Raw genomic sequence first — 6,464 nt, 5'->3', positions numbered from 1 at the left:
AGTATACTGGTTATTAAGTTTAGTAAAGATTAGTAATTCATCTTATAGTCTGACAAAAATGTTGTTTAGTAATGCATAAAATCGGTCGGAACACTGGACAACAAATATTGGAACATATTCATTTTCCCCGTGCTTTCTTATGGCACTACGTCATTTTTCATTGTTTTTTTTTTCGCCAAATTAGAGAGAGTGATTTTCTTCCCGGTGGGACTGCCATCTGTCGACAAATAAGTTTCTGCGTGGAGTGAAACTTATTAACTTGAAACTTATTTTCGCCCCCACCGGGCGGAAAATCACTCTTCGCTCCGACCACCTCGACCCAAAACCTCCGTCTTTATTTTTATAGTAATTCCCGCAAGAGGGAACCCCTTTTCTGAGAGGGAAAATAGCCATAGTGGAGGAACCAGAGTCTATGACTCTGGTATTGATATTTTGGGCAATTGGTAAATGGTCAGTACTCTTAGAATAGGGAAAAACTTTCTTCAGAAGGGAAAAAACATTACGTTGAAAAATAAATAGGGATGGTAGATAGCGGTGCCATAAGGGTCTAATTGGGGATTGAAATCGGGGTGACTTTTCGTTTATAATCGGGGATAGCAACGAGCACCAAAATCCCCGCACTGGATCGACTAAAAAGCTCCCCAATTGGCGCGGGGCCGAGCGCTAATTAATACTGGCCCCGTGGCCTAGGGCTCCCTGTTTCTCGAAAACCCGGAATACACGTGGATCGTCGACAAAAATAGGTGCCCATGGGCGATCCGGGTAGCCTATTTGCTAAAATGGGTAGGCTAAACCGGTTTTGATGGGTAAACGGGTATATCCACCACTATCTTGAAAAATGGCGGCTGGAATGGCGCCAAGTAAAAAAAAAAACAGGAGGGTAGCATAAAAATTTATGAGAAAACGCCATCTAGTGGTGGAAAATGAAAGCATGATAATAAATTGTGTAATCGGGCAAAAAACAGGGTAAACGGGTAGGAAATCAGGGCTTATCGTGTTTTGAAACCGGGTAATGGAACCGGTTTCAAAATTGTGTTTCCCACGTTAAACCCGGGTAGGTAGTGGGCACAAAATCTTAAGAATCGTTATCCACCGGATCCAATTTTTTAGCCGAGAACACCTATCCATTCGCCCAAATACCTACCCATTGGACGCGGTGCTGAGCCCTACCGAAGCCGATGGGGCTAGGGCTTGGCCCCGATTAACTGAACCCCAAAAAACCGCACTGACCTATCCGAAAAATGGCTGACCGGTTGCGACCCGGGTAGGTAGTTTTTCAAGCGGTTTGGTTCGGTTCAAAATACCCGGAGAAACCGATAGACCCGGCGACATCTTGAAGAAATGGCGTATGCGTGGCACCAAATAACAAAACCATAAAAAATGCGATGAATTACCCTAATTTTAAGCTTAATAAATTTCTGTGTAAGAATCGGGCAAATTTCGGGTAATTGGGGTAATAAACCGGGTTTTTGGAACCGATTAGTTTCTTTCCCTTGCACCGGTTTTCCCTGGAAATCGACCCAAATGCCGATAGTCAGGAAAAAAAGCCAAACCCCAAACCTCCCGTCCCCAAACCTGATAGAACCGCACTGAAAACCGAAACTACCTAACTGATTGGCCAAAAAGCTACCCGATTGACGCGGGGGCTACCCGAGCCCTAGATGGGGGCTAGGGCTCGGCCCCGAGTCAATCGGGTAGGTTTTTAGGTGATTGGTTGGGTCGTTTTGGATTTCGGGGCGATTCTTTTGGGTTTCGGGGTGCCTTTTTTGCTGCCCATGAGCATTTGGGTTGGCTTGCGGGTCTAAACCGGTTCTAGAGAAAAAAAAACGGTTAAAAAATCCGGTTTCAAACCCGGATTACGTACCCTGATTTCAATACCCGGGTACGTTACCCGGGTAATATCTCGGGTTACACCGCTTCTGCCCCAATTACCCATATTTCACCCCGATTACCACACTAATTGGCTTTTAATTTCAATTTCTTTAAGTATGTTTAATTTTTTATTTAAAATCCATTTTCATAATAAACTGACAATAAAAATATGAGTGCAACAAACCACATTTCTTTATTTTAAAAAACTTGAGCATAATTTCATGACACATGCAATTATTTGATATTTGTGACGAAAACAAACCAAGAACAAGTCTCTTTCGACATTTGTTTCACCAGTGTCATCCAAATCAATTAAAATGCTCACTAAAGTTTCATCTGAAATACTCGATGTGGCTGAAATCGGTGTATTCTGCTCCACTGAATTCGTTAAAGATGTTTTCGTCGTCATATTGTCGCTGGTGAAAAGGGAGATTGGTTATCTCTTCGCAGAGATGAGTCATCCGCTCCTTGGACAACGCTGCGATCGTGGTGAAGAAATTATCGGGAGAAGTCCGCTCTAAGAAAGATACGCAGATATGCAGTCCGGAAGGGGAGTAATTCGCGCGACGGTCTAAAACGCTGCCCCAAATCTGCGTTAGATGAGTCTCCATCGGGTGAGCTCCCAGAGCAGGGCTCCGTAAGACGAGTTCCCTGGTTTCCCTAGAGGTCTTCAGACGCTTCTCCAACTTTTGGTAATGGTTATCCCTTTTTGTTTGAGTTAAACAATTGTTTAGAATTTAAGTCATCACTTGTTGTATTCGTTTGTTCTTTTTCAAATACAACTCGTGTGACAATATTTCAAGTGGCTTTACTTCCTTTTGACTTTCTTGAAAAGAAAAGAGAGGAAAACTATTGATGCTGTTGCCTAACGCCAACGATCAGCACTCACTCCACTCAGCGTCTAAACGCGTCTACTCGAATCAGCCGATCAGGCTCCAACTTTAGAATTTCCAACCCTATTAGCCTCATTTTGCAAGATGGCGGCGTTTCGTACCCGATTACTACGGGTTCATCGCACCGAACCGAACCGCTTGAAAAGTACCTACCCGTGTCGCAACCGATCGGCCATTTTTCAGGTAGGTCGGTGCGGTTTTTTGGGGTTCAGGTTGGAAGTGATTGCCATGGTGATTGCACTGCTCATCTCCTGCTAAAATCAAACGACGAAAATTTAATTATCGTTTTACTTTGAAATTAGGGCTGCAAACAATGGCGAATCGACCAGCCAAAATGTAAACAATCTACGTCCAACGAGACGCAAACGTAACTGCTCCAAAGAACAAATTCCGCTTTTAATATATAATGTGGAACTGTCTAGCAGAAGTGGAAAGTTAAAGACTTTCAGAAATTCTTGGACCATTTTTATTTTTTTTTATTAAACAAGCATTTTTAAATTAAAATCAAAAAAATGAACTTTGCATTAAAATTAATTCTACGCACGATAAAAATTTTTCTAAATGAAAAAAAAAAATCAAACACCTTAATGTAACAGTTCAAAAGGGGTAGTCCCATAAGAGCCTACGTTAAAGTAGGCCCTCTAGTTACACACCCGGCCAGAGTTGCCAAAACAGACGATTCCAATTTTTGTCCCACTTTCGCCCTCTCGAGTACGCGTACCATATAACTCCTATAGACCAGTTTCGGATGCTGCGTTGTAAAATTTAAAAAAATCCAGGGGGGTTTCGATTGCAGGGGGAGTTAGGAAAAAAGGGGGTTTTTGATTTATTTACCCAAGTAATACTTTTCCAATTCAGGAAATGTTCTAGAATACTACACTTTAAGACATTCTGCGTCTTCTCCAGTCTTTATAAATAATTAATCATCCCTATTTTATCCATTAAAATTAATTCAATCATTTCTTTCCATATTAATTGCAGCTAGTGAGGAGACCCAACCTGACTTAACATAGTTTTCTGCTTCGTTCATAGTCTTTTGTGCATTTAGTTGAAGTAGGGTGTCTTTATTTCTTCTTGCAATCAAGTAAATGTAAAGCGTATGACGATCTATTTTAGGAAGGAACGTTTCTAACAATTTGATCGATGTCTGCCACATTTGGTCTGGGAAAAGGTATGGACAATGGATGTTGACTTTTACCAATTTTTCTAAGTAGATTTTTTTGTTTTTTGTTTTTAGGGGCGCTGAAGAATCCCTCTGGTGGCCAGATTTTATCTTCATTTGATGGGCGTAGGTAGGCCCTTTAGCCCCAACCTTCGTTGTCCCTTGATGGAGTCTTAGCGTCGTTGGTGAATTTGGGGGTTTTGGGCTTTTGGCTATAGAGTCATGAGGTTTTTGTTTGTTTGTTTCTTTGTGTTAGCCTCAGGTTTGTTATGAAGGTAAGTAGTGGAGAATATTCTTGCTTGTTGTTCAAATCATCTCAATTAATCTTGTTTCTTTTAGGTAACGAACAAGTAGCCTTTGGATCTCGTACTGTTGGTTGCTGTGGATTTCGAGGTTGAGACCCAGTAGGTTAGTTAAGTTGTATTCAAGATTATTTGCTGTAAGGTAGCAACTTATTTCCATTCTTTCTAGTTCAAGAGTGGAGCATTTCAGCAGGACATGCATTGTGGTTTCATTCTCCTCTTCACAGTTTCTGCACGTTGGGTGGATATGGTTATTGAAACGGGCCAGGTTTGCTTTGAGCCTGTTGTGGCCTGTTCTTAGCCTGAAAAGTACCCTGGAGATGTATCTGGATTTGTGTGCGTGCCATTTAAGTGGGCCAGTTCGGTGTCTCCTCTGTAAGTTATCTTTCTCGTTGTCTTTTTGCAGTTCAGTCATGTTTATTTTGTTTAGGTATGCCCTGAAGATGGAGCTTTGTTCTGTGGCAGATAGTTGGTTGCTGATGAGTCTGCCGATGTCTTGTCTTGAGCTTTCTTCTGATGCTAGCTTATCTGCCTTTTCGTTTCCTGCTATTCCGATATGGCTTGGCACCCAGTAGAGATTGACTTTGGTACCTGCACTTTTTAGTGTTTCAGCTGTGCTAAGGATAGTATTAATAATATCATGTTTTTCTCTTCCAGGGTTGTCAATGGTTTGGAGGATTGATCTGGAGTCTGTGATTATGGTGAGTTCGCTTATTTGTCCTTCGTGGTGATAAGCTGCCTCCATTGCCTTGTGTATGCCGTAGGCTTCTGCTGTGAAGATTGACGATCCTTTGCTTAGCGTGTATGTTTCCTCTATTCCCAGGGTAGGGAGGTAGAGCGCGCAGGTCGTTTTCCCCGTTGCCTCATTTAGTGAGCCATCTGTGTAGGCTGTTGGGGAGGCGCAGAGTGGGCTGTGATTTAGGCAGTTGAATAGGGCTCGAGCTTCAGCTGAGTTGTTTAGTGCTGCAGTTTTGGAGATTGGGAAATATCCTACTGTGATTGGGAGGCCTATCCATGGCGCTGGGCCTAGTTGTTGTTGTCTGCTCCTGGGCTGTTCCCGGAATAATTCGATGTCAGCCAGGATTGTGTGTCCTGTTGCAAGCTTGAGGGATGGTATGTTTTGGTTCTTCCATGTTTTGGGCTGTCTTTTTAAGTTGAAGCAGCTTTGGTACAGGGGGTGGTCCGGGTCTTTTTCAATTCTAAATAAGTAACGCCCCGACAGCCAAGTCTGTCTTATTGAGAGAGGTTCGATGCCCAATTCACACTGCATTTCCTTGATCGGGGTGGTAGCTAGGGCACCGGAAATAATTCGTAGGATGTTGTTCTGTATGACCTCCAGTTTCATTTGCCTTGTTTTGCACGTTGAGCCATATGCTATGATCCCGTATTCGATCCTGCTCCGGACTAATGCCTTATGCAGGATGCAAAGTGAATCCACGTCCGGTCCTTGCTTGGCTTGGGAAAGAATTTTGAATAGATTTCTTAGTTTGACCGACTTGCTTATTGCAACTTCCGTTTGTTTAGCCCAGCGCAGGCCCTTGTCTAAGTGTATTCCTAAATGTTTTATTTCTTCTGTTTCAGGTATCCTGGTGCCTGATAGGAATAGCAATGGTTGAGACTGAGGGCGTTTTTGTCTGGTGAAGTTTACCATGTTGGATTTTGCAGCCGAGAACTTGACGCGCCATTTCTTGCTCCATTTGCTTATGGATTCTAGGTAAGGTGAGATTAATTCTTCCGCTTCTTGTCCGTTCTCTGCGTGAATATGAAATTCTATATCATCCGCAAACATGAGGGTTTGTCCTGGTGTGGGGAAGGATGGAAAGTCGTCCATCATGACGGAGAATAAGAAGGGGCTTAGTGGCGAGCCTTGTGGTACTCCGACTTTCAAGGGGTAGTCTTCGGAGTGGCGGTTGCCTATACGGACGCAGTATGTTCGGTTTCGGAGCATGTTGTTGAGCCACCCTAGGATGCGGCCATTTACTCCCTTCTTACTGAGTTTGAAGAGAAGCCCTTGGATCCATGTGGTATCAAATGCTTTAGCCACATCTAGGAACACAGCGTATGTATTGATTGGCTTCCTTCTATTGAATCCCTCCCTGATGTAGTGTTCCAGGCCAACTATGTTGTCCATGGTTCCCCTTCCTTTCCAAAATCCTGACTGTGTTTTTTTTCGTAATCCGTTCTTCTCCAAAAACCACGTTAGTCTTTGGTTGACGATTTTCTCCATTGTTTTGC

At 43.0% G+C, this 6,464-nt stretch overlaps 2 long non-coding RNA genes across 2 annotated transcripts; both read left to right on the top strand.

Moving 5' to 3' along the window:
- The first annotated feature begins 2,383 nt into the window (after window positions 1-2,383).
- On the top strand, window positions 2,384-3,471 carry LOC123470482. The gene is made up of 3 exons (XR_006644147.1): window positions 2,384-2,564; window positions 2,708-2,948; window positions 3,068-3,471. It is a non-coding gene; the product is annotated as an uncharacterized LOC123470482 (long non-coding RNA).
- A 934-nt stretch (window positions 3,472-4,405) lies between these two features.
- On the top strand, window positions 4,406-5,942 carry LOC123470528. Its single transcript, XR_006644209.1, has 4 exons — window positions 4,406-4,604; window positions 4,660-4,816; window positions 4,887-4,930; window positions 5,811-5,942. It is a non-coding gene; the product is annotated as an uncharacterized LOC123470528 (long non-coding RNA).
- Window positions 5,943-6,464: the final 522 nt, after the last annotated feature.

Source organism: Daphnia magna, linkage group LG3, assembly GCF_020631705.1.
Source record: "Daphnia magna isolate NIES linkage group LG3, ASM2063170v1.1, whole genome shotgun sequence".
NCBI lineage: Eukaryota > Metazoa > Arthropoda > Branchiopoda > Diplostraca > Daphniidae > Daphnia > Daphnia magna.
This window is presented reverse-complemented; position numbering and strand designations above follow the sequence as displayed.